Genomic DNA, 14,383 nt, shown 5'->3' with positions numbered 1-14,383 from the left:
GGGCGTGTGTGTGTGTGTGTGTGTGTGTGTGATTGTGTGTGTAGCCTGCAGGGTTGCTGCAACTCTTAGCCCTGATGTCCATCCGGCCTCGATTACAGCGGGCCCGCCAGGCTTGCGTCACACACACGAACACACTAGGAGTGTTTTGCAGTTCACAAGAGGCTTTATAACATTTTATCTTTCACCCTTCTCCACTTTCATCCTTATTTTCTTCTCTTCCTCCTTCATCCGATCCTGTATTTCTTCTCTTCCGCTCACCCGCTTTTTTCCCTCCTTTATCTTTCTTTTTGTTTTTCCTCTCATGTACCTCCTCTCATCCATGCTTTGGCAAACAAGGAGTCCAAACACATTAAATATGAGGGAATGAGGGCGGTTATATTCTTGCTTGCTTCTTTGTCGCTGCTCTGCGTCGCCCAGACCGACTGGCTGAGATTGCGCTCCTTCATAATGGAGGAGCATTCTCTGGCTGGCGTCTGGGCTCCATGACAAGTTCCTCCTGGTGTCGTCTCCTCCTCGGGGAACTCGGGCTGCGTCTGCGGAGATGATCCCGCTCGCCTTCTGGTCGCTTTTGCGAGTCACGCTGGCGCGCCTCTGCCCTGTCGGCTACTATTTCAAGCGGCGCTTAAAATACTAAGATGCTAACAGTTGATTCTTTTAACAAAGATTCAAATGTAAAACATGAAAAAAAATGCCAAGCCAGGTCGAAGAAGGTTTTAAATGATGGACTTTCCTTGGGTGCTAATTTAAATGATAAGATGCTAGCGTGCTAACAGTTGTTATATTCAGAATGGATGATGAGGATTTATTAGCAATTAAAACAACAGCAAAAATCTATGTTAACATTTTCGATACAATATAGCTAACAGTTTCAAAACAATATCGCGATATCAACTTTCGCGTTTTTGTTTCAGGTTTTATTTAAGCTGGTGATGGATAAAGTGCTAACACGCAAGCTAATAAGGACTTGATTCACTTTGTGGTTTCTATATTTAAAATGACAATGGATTATAATGCTAACAAGCTATCAGATAATACATGACCATAAAACAAAAGAGCAACCTGAGTCCAAAATCAAATTTTACTCAACACCCTTACACTGCAGTAAATCACAAATTGACTTGACAGAAATAACATGATCAAAACTAACATGCTAACAGTGAGTATTCTAATAGTTAGCAAAATAGCAACCCCCATACATAAAATCCTGCAGGCATTGTTTTCTAAAGTCAGCCGCTATTTTAAATCTACAGTGTAGTTGATAAAATTCTTACGCACAAGCTAATGAGGATTTTATCTCAAACCTACTGTTTGATTATTAATTTTCAAATGAAAATGTACTGTATTATAATGCTAACATGCTAGCTGAGAGAACATGCCACAAAAGAAAGTATTCATGCAGATCAATTTGGGCTTAAAATTTCACCGAACATTGCAACAATCAATCAAAATAACAACTCATTTGATAAGCAGTGATATAGCTTGAAATTAGTTGAGATTTTGGGGAGTTTGTGAGCTTTTGCGTCCCATTATTGCAGTTGATGAGTCAGGCAGGCGTTAGCATTTCCTTGACTGTCTCTGAGATGTGAGTCACCTTCACTCTGCCGTTGAGTCCAACAGGAGCTGAGAAGTGGATGAAGTGAGACATAATGAGAACGCTCAAGTGTAACGGGAAGAAAAAAGAAAGAATAAACCAACAAGGAAAACCTCAACTTTGGTCACTTCTAATATTTTACACCTGGCCGTTACTTCTGAGATGACACTCGGTGTTGACGCTTGTCATTATGTTGTCGTATGTGACACATATGACTTTCATCTTTTATGAAGGTAAAAACCTATAACCTAGATTATTAATTTGGGAGCATCACTTGCTTTTGAAGAGTACTCCAGATAGGTAGAATGCTAATATGCTAACACTTAAACCGTTAGTCTAAATATTAAGGACTTTTTGTCAAGCCCAGCAGTGGCTATTTAAAATGTAAACTATAATTTTTATGCTTACAGGCTAACAATGAAAATGCTAACACATAGCAAAAGCTGGATATAACAAGTGTCATTTTCTGTCATTTTAACCTAATCTGGTTTTAGTACTTCTATTTTCTCGCACCATCTTTTAGTTTATGAAATCATGTATTTCCAAAGTCGCATACACACACTATGTGAGGCTTAACAATCTGCTTTGTTGCAAAACACTTCACAATCGCCGACAATGGACGTAAGCCATGACAGGACTCAAGAGACCCCCCCACCCTTCAACACACTCACACACACACACAAACAAATACACACGAGCAGCTTTACAAGATTGGACCAAATTGGCTGAGTGAGTTGGCTGAATGCTTGCCGTTTGTTGGATGTGTGTTGCAGTTTGTTCTCATAATGGAACAAATCTGAGCCTTTGTGTATGCGCGTATGTGTTTGATAGTCACAAGTGCATCAAAGTTGATCAGAGACTCATTGTGGATTAATTCCATTCATCACAGTTTGTGCGCTCTATTTGTGTTTCTGTGTTGATGTGCTCTCTGGATTCGCACATCTTTGTGCTTGTGTGTGCACAGTGTATGCGTGTCATCATTTCCACATGGTCGTCCTATAAATAGTTGCACTTCATTGTCTTATCAATTGCAATTCTTTTTCTGTCTTTTTCAATGGTTTTATATGTGTCATGTTAATTTGGGAAGATTTCAAATGTAAACTGAAGACTTGTTAACATGCTAACAGCTGGTATGCTAGCACAATGCATGGCATAAGGATTTTACATCACTCCCCGTATTTAAGAAAAACAAAGTGTTAACATATAAACAGTTGTTGTACAAAATAATGTTTTAAAGATTAATAAGGATTAAGGCTATTTCAAACAGCAATAGTTAAAAGATTAACATGCTAACATACCTATTTAGCAAGCTAGTAACCTGAAAACAATAGATACAAGGGAGGCCCTTAAGGTTTTTATACCTTATACTGTAGTATTGTACTACGGTATTTAAAAATGATAAAACTGTACCGTATTAACATTTCCTATGAACACACCAAGACAGATCCTTGAGGTTTTAATATCATTTTCTGTAATTCAGTTCTATTTCAAAGGGTCATTGACCAAATGCTAACATGCTAACAGTTAGCAAGCTGGCAGCATAAGCACAAACTGCATTAACCCTTGTTCAATCATTTAATCTTTACATGAAAGGCATTTCACATCATAGGGAATGCATTGAAAGAAGATACCAGGGAACTGAAATTTCACCCAAATTGTGACGCTTCAAAGTTCAACATGGAACAAATGCTTGAAATGGACAAAAATCACCCAAAAATGGTCAAAATTTTGCACAAGCGTTATGGCAGTTCATTATTTCAAACATTTCAAATGAGCACTGACAAAACACTAAAATTATAACCAACCTTTAATTTGAAACCAAATGATCATGACTGTACTGTTGGGCTCATCAAAGGAAAGTGACAACTTCAGGCCCAAAGTGAAAATGACACACAGAGAAACACACAAATGTGCTGAAAAGCACAGACACACACAGATGAAAGAACGTGTGCAGCGACGCTGTGGTGTCGATGCGTCTTTGTCGCTGCAGATGACGGCCAAAGATAATTCCCTTTGAGTCACGGGGAGGAAATCCCTTCACTAAAGTTGAAAGCGCTGTGGACTGACAAGCCAACACACACACACACATGCACACACACACACACAAACAGTTACCAGTTGACAAAAAGTACTGAGTTCTGAGCTGTCGTAGCTTTTTTTTTTTTGTACATGTTGCTTTCTTGCTAAATGTCATCATGCTAACTGTTAGCACTGTTGTTTATTGTTTTTTAACTTAGGTTCCTATCTTGCTATGTTTGCATATGAACTGTTAATAGGTTAGCATTTGATCAGTTTCTATTTAGTAATTAAATAGTACTTGACTGCCTGTCATAATGTAATATACTTTCGATCTCCCTAAACAGTTTACTATCTTACTACTTGTCATTATAGCAACTGTTAGCATGTTAGCATTTAACTTACAAAACATATTTCAAATCTTCACCAATCTGCCTTAGCACTGTCTAAATTCACGTTTCTATCTTGCAACATGTTGGCATAGCAACTGTTAGCATGTTATAAATTGTCATATATAGTGATGAGCGGGTCTCATAGGAGAACACGCGTGTACAACGGCGTGACGCACTTGTGGCGGACGCGCTCGCACACTTGTCAGCGCGCCGTGCCATCAATAATGGACGAGGCGCCGCATTAAACATTTAGCGCTTTATTTTTTAATGGCCGACAAAAGTCCTCAGATATTCATAATTCAGACAAGGCCCGCTTCTCGCGCATCGCACCGGATTCTTCTTCCTCCTCGGGCGTCGTGACCACGCTGCACACAAAGCACATATCCCGGATCCTCCTCATCCTTGTCCTCATCCTCCCAGGAGTCCTCTGGAAGTGCAATACAAACCCGTACTTCTATCTCCCCCAAGCTTGATTTGGTCGGGTATGGCAATTTAAGTACCGACCCCAGAATTGTTTTTCTGATTTAGCCCCTGGAGCCAGTTTTACTCAGCAATGTGAAATTGGTTAATGCACAAAAAAGTTTCAAGAAGCCATGCCAAAAATGGCACAATAAGTCTTTTCAATTGAAGTGGCCATTTTAGGTGCCAAACATACCATACCATTTTATTTACTGAATAGTGCACATTACAGAAAAAAAAAAAAAAAAAACAATCGAAGCCAATCAGAGGACCCTAAGGACCTTGAAGGAAGGATTTCAACAGGTTGGAGAGATAGCTGTTTAGGCACAAAATAACGAGTAAAATTTTAGAATTAGTCCTAAAAAGAACAGAAATCCATTGGAGTAAGGCCAGTCAGCTCCTAAGTACATCAAGTACAGCCTAAATAAATGGGACCTAGTAATGAGCCTTGAGGCACTCCAAACAATTCAGCTAGGTAGCACCTCCAGGATTTAAAAAATAAATTAAAAAAATCTGTCTCCAAAGCCAGTTTTTCTACAGTAACATAAAATTTGTCAGACATGTCTAGAGTAGACCCACATTGAAGTCTCAACAAACCATGTTGAAAAACAAGCAGGTAGCTTGCTAATTTGTTTTGAAACAGCAGTTTAGGGTAAATGTGCAAATTTGCTTCAAAATTAGAGCATACTGTATATAGCGCAGGTGTCAAACTATCCTGCATATTTTCGAAACTTCTCTCGCGAACACACCTGATTCAAATGATTCGGATAATTTTCAAGCTCCTGCAGAGCTCGCTAATGAATTGATCATGTGAATCAGGTGTGTTGGGTGGGAAAGCTGGTAAACATCCAGGATACCAGCCCTCGAGGGCTGGAGTTTGACACCTACTTTTTATAGCATATAGAAAAATTTCAAACAGGGTGTTATAAAAAAAACTAATTGTGAAAAATACACTTAGAACTGATATGCAGAGGTAAAAATTGAAGAGTTTACATGCGATTAAGTGCAAACTCGCGGTTTATGCGCTGTCGGATTCGAAGGTGCCCCGTCAGCTTTTGAGAAAATTTAATGGCTTTAAAATATGTCATTAATTGAGGGTGCGCCTTATATATGGAAAAAGTTTTAAAATATGTTGTTAAATGAGGGTGCGCCTTATAATACGGTGCGCCTTATAGTGCGGAAATTACGGTAATTGAAAATTCTCACTCTAAGTTTTCTTTTTTTATGTTTACTTCCTAGTTTCATCTCCTGGCGTAACTATTGCACAACCTAGCAGACCTACACACACACGCACAAACACACACATCAACTGGACTCTGTAGAGACAGTCTCCACCCGTCTGTTCCTCGAAGGTGATTAAAACAAATGCTGCGAATTATCAGTAAATCCAGTTCGACCCGTCCGCTTGCCCCACTTCCCATGATGCTTTTCCCATCCGCTTATGTCTTTGACATCACATTTTCCCGCGTTGTTTTTATTCTTCTTTCTTCTTTGTGTTATTTTTTGTTTGTTTGTTTTTGGTTGCTTCAAAATTTCTTCTTTTGGTCTGCGTCTTGATGTTTCTTCCGCTCTCATCCGGCCGCGCCTCCATTGATCGTCGATAGCGACGAGGCGTGTGAAGCTGAGGCGGACTGGAGCCGAGGGCCTCCTGAGCAGCTGCATCGGGGGCCCCGCAGGGCCCGGCGTAGTTCGGCTCCGTGGGAAAACGGGAATGGGTTTGGCTGGAATGAAACAATAACGCCACAGATGATGCAACCGCTTCATCATTTTTCCTCAGTGGCCATATTTCATTTAAAGGCTCACTATCAAGTCTGACAGCGCGCAAACTGACCTCAGATCTGTAAAGAGTATGAGGTTCTAATATGGATGTGAGAGAATTCGCTTGTGATTCTTTATTGGTGTTTCATGGGCCGAATGTAAATGATTGGCATAAAATTCAGACAACATGCAATGTTGAAGGATGCAATAATATACTCAAAAACCAGTTGGGTCTAAAATACACCAAACAGGGTCAAAAAGAGACAACTTTTCGGGGGGTTAGACATTCAACCCAACATGTTGGGTCATATGAACGTTACAAAAAAGTGTTTGTTTTTGTACAAAATAACCCAATTTTGCATTTAGTGCAATTCTTCATTTAGCCTAAAAAGTTGGTTCAAAATGAAGAACCCAAAATTGAGTTGGATGAAAAATAACCCAAATTGAATTTAAAAAAAAGACTGACGGCTTATTGGGCCATTCAACTAACCTAAAATGTTGGGTTAAAATGAAGAAACAATTAACAACACAATTTGGGGTTCTTTATTTTGGATTTTTCGTTTTGGTGTTACTTACTAAACCAGAAATGTTGTGTCAAAATGAAGAACCCAAATCGCTACCCGATTTAGGGTTATTCGTTTTGGATTATTCATTTTTGGGTAATTTGCTTAGCCCAAAACGAAGTATCTAATATTGGGTTCTTTAGTTTGACCCAACAACAAAAATTTGTGACAGCCCAATTTTTACAATGTTTTGTGAATTACTCATTTGTTTTGAGTCAAAAACAATAACCCAATTCAATGTAATTGTGTTTTTCCCTCTTTAATATTAGTTTTTTTTCATTTCATTTATTTTTTTAATTTCCTTTTGTTTTGTGTTTATATATTCAATAACAATAATAATAATTTAAAAAATGTTTACATAACATTTTTTGGTCAAAAAAAGAAACTGACACTATATTTGTTTTGCTTAAAAAATGCCCCAAAAAGGCTATTTTATTGAAGGCAATCTCTTCAAAAAAAAAAAAAAATTGGGTCAAATTGACCCAAATATTGGAACCATAATTGTTTTGTTTTAACTGTTCTTTGTGTGTTATTTCAAATCCACTTTTCCGCATTTCATGTGTTTTTTTTCTGCATTTTGATACATCTGGTTGTCTTGTTGAAGTCCTCTTTTTATCTTCTCCACGCAAACCACAACTTGCAGCCCTAAGTGACTTTTCATGTTGCTCCTCACTTGGCCTGCACGATTCTCCTGAGAGTTCCCGAGAGTCTTCTTATAGAGGAGGGGATGGTGGTGAGGGAGACACATGAACTCAAATGCATACAAAAACACACACATGCTTGCACTTTAACACACACAAGTGTCACAACAAGAGCCGTAAAACAATGGGAAATGACGGCAATCAAACATGCATTTGACGCACCTTCACGGTTACGTTTTCAAATTCACTCGCGGTAGCAGCTCCTGGAAAATACGAAAAAAATATACCCTGACACCAATTTTAGCAAAATGACTCAAAATTGGGCTGACAAGGCCTGTCACCAAACTAAGCCCAAATGTTAAACAGATGAGCTCGAAAGTTTTTTTTTCTATTTCCTAGAATACCTAGCATAAGAATTTTGATGATAACTTTGAGGGTTGTCGGAAAGTTCGACTGATATTTAACTTATTTAGCCATTTTCAGCTGTACAAAGCTAATATTGGTAGTTAATTTGATCGATAAATCTTTTTTTATCTATAATAAATCACTTTAAAAAGACAGCTACAACACATAACTAAAAATGATGTCACAAGTGTGCATTTAAGTCAACTCTTTAAAAAAATAAATGAATGAATTAATTGTACATTCATATCATTTCATCCGATTAATTGTGGACAAAATATTATTTTTTCTTCTGAAAATGGCTAAATACCCCTAAAGATCCCCGAAAGAAATTATCCTTGGACAACCACGTCATTAACCATTGGTGGAACATGTTTGACATCAAGGGATGTACATTAAAAAAAAAAAAAAAAAAGCTTAGTTTATCCATCCCACACAGTGAAATTCTTGTTCTGTTGACTTCCCGAGCAGCAGACTACATTACATAATCGAGCAAGTAAATAAACAGCAAAAAAAAAGCAATTAATAACAATAAAACAACAAACACAAACGATGACGCGAATAATATAGTGCAAGATATTATGTTGTGCAAAATCTTATTAGTGAGTGAGGGATTTGTTGAGGCTCCTCAGGCTCCTGTAGCATCTGCCTGATGGCAGCAGTTCTAACAGATTGTTTTGTGGGTGTGTCTTGTCCTTGATTATGTTGCATGTCCTTCGCAGAACCCTGGTGTGGTAAATGTCCTGCAGTGAAGGTCAATTCTCTTGACAAGTGAATTTGCAGGATTTTGCAAGATTTTTTTGTTTGTTTTTTATGTACATGGTCTAACATTTGTCAGGGATCGAGATGTCAAAGTTTGACGATCACTACAAGGATCGCGCTGTGAAAAATTTACACGGCTTTAATTATTATTATTTTCATTTCCGGCATCGCTCATCGTCAGCAGTGCGAATGAGGTTTAATTAAGTGTGTGCCTGCAGGACTTTGCCTTTGTGTGTGGGTGTGTGTATGAGAGGGTGTGTAAAGTAGGCCAGTCTATAAGGTTGCTAATTAGGATGCAGCAGGCCTCTGTCCGCTGGATCCCACGGACCAGATGGAGGGCCCAGCTCACCAACAGAAGTGTTTTTGTTTGTTTGCCGGTTGAGACAAGTTCGCTTCGACGCTCACTAGCGTCGTGTCCTTTTTTGCCATTTTGTGACCTCACCTTAACTTACTACGTAAATCTGAAGTTGCACACTTTTGCTGGTGCACACACGTTAACATACACAGATAAGGCAAAGAGAGTGCTTCTCACATGTCAACTTGACATGTCGCCATGGCACCCGGCCCCCATGGGGACACCTGTGCCGCTGCGGGTTGCCATGGCAATGTATCCCACCCTGTCAATCTCACACACATACACATAAATACAGACGTACAGAGTTGAAATTGTTTTCGGGTTCCGCAACCCGACTCTGCATAACCAGTAGAAAATGGATGGATGGATGGACCCTAAAATTATAGCAGTACATAAACGATCTAGGGCTGCAACTAGCGATTATTTTAGTCAATTATTCTTTCAATTATTTTGTCGATCGGTCAATGAATCTGATTTTTTTTTTTTTTTATGTTTTAACGCCCCTTTGACGTGAAATGACGTCAACAGGTATGCGACCAAGGAGAGCTATAGATATCAATTTACGTCAATTACGTTTCTTTTTTGGATTTTTGCTTTTTTCAAAGTCAGAACTAGATTTTGAGACAATACTGAAATACTCAGCTTTCATACGAGGCTAAAGAAATGTAAGAACATTTCTTGTCGTGAGTTGTCGAGTCTTTACTTGATGATTAATATAAAACTATGCATAATGAACTCATTCACTGGCAGCTCTGTTCGAGCATTTTGACATTTCCAAGAGCAACACCTTGTTATGCTCAACGATTATTTTTACACTCTATCTACCGAATGAAAGAATAGCCTCTCGCCTTTTACCAGGAAATTTTTTTTTGATCTTGTAATGAACAGTCAAACAAAGGTAAATTTCCCCCAATGGACTCACAAAATGATCTGATATTTAAAATGGGGCTTCAATGCCATCTCCGTTTGAAATGACATTAGTAAAGTTGTTTAAAAGTTTGAAATTGACAGTGGAGTAGCACTAAGTTTGGACTCGCTCAAGTACTGCGAAAACCTATTATGAACTCCAAATGATGGGGGTTCGCTGTCATCAAAAACACAATGATTTCTGATGCTTAGCCTCCCTAATAATAATATGAGTTGGCATAAGCGTACTTCCTTTCTTGTGTGTCTTTGATTTATTTCTTTACCCTTCATTCCATCTCCCACCTCCTCTTTCCTCCCCCTCGAGGCATCTTGTTTTCCTTCCCTTCGCTAATTGACGCTCCTCCGGTGAAGCGGCATGCAGGAGATTCTTCTCCTTCTTCGTCTATTTCTACAGCGCCTTCGCGCTGAATAACATCAAGTCGCAGTCGCTTCACGTCTGTTTCCTCCCGCCTGGTGAAAAGCTGCCGGTGTGACACAAACATGAGTTCACAAACATGTACACGCTGATGTTAAAAGACTTTTTAGCATCTTTCACTTCCTACGCATATTTGGTTTAAGCTGATGTGAAGGTTTGTCATGATGAACTTCAACAATGTTCAGACTCCAGGCTGGACACTTTTTGCGCTTGTTTATCAGCAAAAGTTGGCAGCGGCACAATAGAACCTGATGACTGAATACACTGTGATCTAAAACTACCTTAGAACAAACACAGGGGCTAAATACGAACGGCATAGAGCTATCATGGCACCAATATAGGACAACGGGGTTCTATAGTAACCACATCAGTTTATAACCAACACAGAATTGACAGAACCATCACAACGTAGGATAACACAGGCAGCACGGGAACAACACTCACAACACACCTAACCTGACTCTGACTTGAACCCCTAATCATCATAGACTCAATATAGGACTGTAGACCCACCATTAAATACATACAAAATACAAGGCAGTTCCACGAATAATTTGGATGAAACACCGAAAAAAATAGATGACAAGGTAATAATATAGGACTAACATGGTAATAATAACAGTAACAAGGTGATAATATAGGACTAACATAGTACCAACACCAAAAATATAGCATCGACATAGGACCTAGAAACAACATAAAAACAACAGCCAGCATCAACTCTGATTCTCTGCTAACCAATACAGAATAATAGTAGATCCAATATTTAACTGGAATCATAATAGTAACATCATAAAATCAACATACGCCAACACAGTCCAACATAGATTCAACATAGACATCAGACTGGACAGCAGAACCCAGCTGAAATACAAACTACATAAGAGCATTACAGAATCAACACAAACACATAACAATTGCAGAGTTAAAATAGAACTACAAGAGAATATTACATAACCTGCAGAACCAACATAGAACCAGTCTAGGACCATCACAAACCAACTTAGAACCTGCATAGTAACAGCCGGACCCATCAGGGAACCAACGTACAATGACTACAAACACAACACAGAATGAATAATGAACCCTCTCAGAACGAACACAGCCAGGAACAGCACTGAACTAATATAGACCTAGTGCAGAACTCATTAAAGGAACAAACATAGTCCCATCATTAAATCGATACAAAAAAAACAAGACAAAAAACTTCCACAATCAGAACCAATTTAGATTGCAAAAAAAAACACAAAAAAACAATGTGGGACTAACACAGTACTGTACAATGTACAGTACAATACAATATATTACCAATATAGTACCAGATTCAACACGACATCCACTCAGGACCAACACAACAGCATAACAACAACAGCTAGCATGAAAATCAACATTGAACTAAAACCATTATAGTAACCTCAAAAATATCAACATAGGCCAGAATTGATTGATTTACAGAAACAACAGATCAGAGACAGTACAAAACCCATAGGACCAACAGTGCACCAGTCTAGGACCATCACAGACCGATTTATAACCTGCATAAAAAAAAAAAAAAAACAGACCCATCAGATAACCAACATACGACAACTACAGACCCAACACAGAATGAATAGCCCCTCACAGAACCGACAAAGACTATTTCATCGGACATTCCAGAAAATAGGGCAAACATAGGACCTTGCCAGTGAGTAATGTCGTCCTGTTCATGTCACGCTCAGTCAGGTGAAGGCGTGGCTAATGAGGAGTGCAATATGATAAGTCCACTCGCATTTAAATCTGGCCCCAAGACTCATCTTGCACCGCAGTTCATTGAGCCTCAAACTCAATGGGTAGCAACCCCGGCGGGCATCCTTGGCTCTCGCCAAACTCGTATTCATGAGCTCCTCGGTGTGCGAAGGCCGGCCCCGCCCCAGGGGTCTCGCTCTCTGCCTTCCGCTTTGCGCCGTCACTTCGCCGCATGAAAAATGCAGCGGACACCGAGTGACAAAAGAGCGACGGAAGGCGACCTGCATCCTAACAATCCTTACGACAGCGCTCCTTTCGTGTCGGGACAGGCGTCAAGTTAGCACGCGTGAAAGCGCAAACGTGTGGGTTCCCGCAGTCAGCGTCCGCCTTTTTAACGTCCCGTCATCTTACGGTACGCTTCAGCAAGCTGCCTACACGTCCATTGCTTGGACTTTTTGGACGCGACCAACATGAGTGGAGCTTTAAGTTGCGCAACATTCACGTGCTCTGTTCATACTTGACAAATGAAGGATGACTGAAAATGTTCGAATCCTTAAAAAACGCACCAGTTTTTTTTTTTTGCTAGTTGAGAAACTAGTAAACAGTAAATCTTGCACCACATCTAAGTGTGCTTTAAGCCACAGCACATCTTGGAGCCACTTTTCAGGGAAAAATAAGTTCAGCTCAGGCTCCGTTGTTGTTCCCTAACATCCCTATCCTTAACGTACGCCTGGTGTCATCAAAACATACCATATTGTCATGTTTTTTATATCCACTGTGCAGTCCCGCCAAGCTACTAGCTTCATGGTTTTGCTAGCTAGCGCTAGCCACACTAAAACAGCGTGGATGCTATGTTAGCTTAGCTTCTGACCATTTTATACTTACTTACTAAAAAAGCTGTTTGAATCATGAAATTCTTCTTTTTTTTTCAAAAGATTTTCATTATATTTAATTTTCAAACAAGTTGCATCGTACCTTCTCTTGTACCATCTGAAATGTAATCATACTTCCACAAATTCAACCGAATCAAAATATTTCATTTTAAAATAATTGAAATATGCCCACCCAATGTAGTCGTCATGTGTTTTTACAAATGGTCTGAGCAGAGAGGAATTAGTCAAAATAACTGAAAGTGTTGACACTGTTTAAAAGAAAAACACGATGAGGAATAACACCTCTTTAACTCATCTCCATCAGATTCCAGTCATGTTGTGAACGTTGTCGAACAAGAGACATTTTGTTCAAGTGACTCGCTCTAAGCTCCTGCGAGTCTTCTTTTCAGACCTTGGTCTCATTCGACCGTCATCGCTTTCTTTCCACTTTGTCTCCACACTAATCGCTCCCCTTCCTCTTGTCATGTTTCTCTGCCATTATCCATACTTGTTCCCTCTCTCAATCCATCCATCTCACGCCTCCATCTACCTGCTCCGTCTCCCACCTCCTCCTCGGTCTTCCTCACTTCTGAGCCGTCAGGCCGCGTTGATGTTGATTGTGCTAATGGGCCGCGTTCCATTACGCCGCTGGAGGGGTGCAGCGTATGTAAAACAAGACACTTTAAATAGACACCATTATTCTGCATTTAACCAGCCAGGAGTGACGAGCATCCAGGCAGAGGAGGACATGAGGAAAACTTCATCTTCACCTCTTTGCACTTTCAAGCTGTGGGCAGAAGCTAGCTAGCTAAATGTATGCTGCAATTCACATGTAGTCACATGAATTCACATGTACATGTTTTTAAGCATCTAAATATTTTTTGAGAGGAAGAATCGATTTGTCCTTGGTCTTAAGAATGTTTAACTTTGTGTTCATTTAAAATTGTGACTAATGCCTTTGACTGGGAAAAAGTCAAACATGTTAATAAATTTAGCTGTAACAAATTACTCTTTTTTTTCAAGTTGGTCCAACGATTTTTTTTTTTGTGTTCCTCTGACACTGTTTTTTGGCAGAAGTTGACACGGAGTTGTTGTTTTCCAGTCTTCTCAACAAATCCCTTCACGGGGAGAAAAAAAAACACACGACCCAGAGTTTCAAAACAAAACCTGTCTTTTTTTTGTCTGCAACGTCGTGAAAAGAAAAAAAAATAAAGCTGTTGTCTTCCCGGGGAACAGGAAGCAGATAAAAAGCTCGATATGAGCTCGTTGACTAATGTCAGCGTGTCCCCTTGGGGCCTGCAGAGAAACCGGCTTTCATGATGCCAACTGAACACCGCGCAGCGCTAGCTAGTTTAGCTACAAAGAAGGGAGGCGTAACAACAGCTAACGACAGGACCAAAAGGAAAACAACAGCAAGAACACACAAAACAAGAGTTGAGTTTGTCAAGTTGGCGGCAGGATATGATTGAAATGACTAAAGCGCAGCGTTGTGGTGTGACTAAAAA

The 14,383-nt window shown here is 39.6% G+C and overlaps 1 protein-coding gene across 1 annotated transcript in view; it reads left to right on the top strand.

Moving 5' to 3' along the window:
• The window catches only part of LOC148426393 (neural-cadherin), an 88,464-nt gene that overhangs the window by 25,997 nt on the left and 48,084 nt on the right, over window positions 1–14,383 (top strand). The window lies entirely within an intron of this gene.

Source organism: Hippichthys cyanospilos, chromosome 3, assembly GCF_059441005.1.
Source record: "Hippichthys cyanospilos isolate Australia breed blue-spotted pipefish chromosome 3, RoL_Hcya_1.0, whole genome shotgun sequence".
NCBI lineage: Eukaryota > Metazoa > Chordata > Actinopteri > Syngnathiformes > Syngnathidae > Hippichthys > Hippichthys cyanospilos.
Note: the sequence above shows the minus strand (reverse complement) of the source record. Positions and strands in the feature narration are given on the sequence as shown.